The sequence below is a fragment of the Eimeria mitis genome, genomic scaffold, assembly GCF_000499745.2.
Source record: "Eimeria mitis Houghton genomic scaffold, Emh_scaff1382, whole genome shotgun sequence".
Taxonomy (NCBI): Eukaryota; Apicomplexa; class Conoidasida; order Eucoccidiorida; family Eimeriidae; genus Eimeria; species Eimeria mitis.
Window position 1 is genome coordinate 11430 of NW_013569000.1, and position 239 is coordinate 11668.

Sequence of the window (239 nt, forward strand, 5' to 3'; positions counted from 1 at the left end):
AGATACTCACATATAAACATATGTTTGTCTCTCCCCTCAACTCCTTCTCTCTCAAGCAAACAGAAAGCAAACCCCAACCGAAACACGAACACACACGCGTCAGAGTGTACTGCATGCAGTGAAGGAACACGGGCAAAGGGGATGAGCCGGGAAAGCTAGAGAGAAGAGGAAACGTTACAGCTATGAAAGCTCACTGACACAGAAACTTTTGTGTTCTGTGCAGCGTTTGTACTGTATGT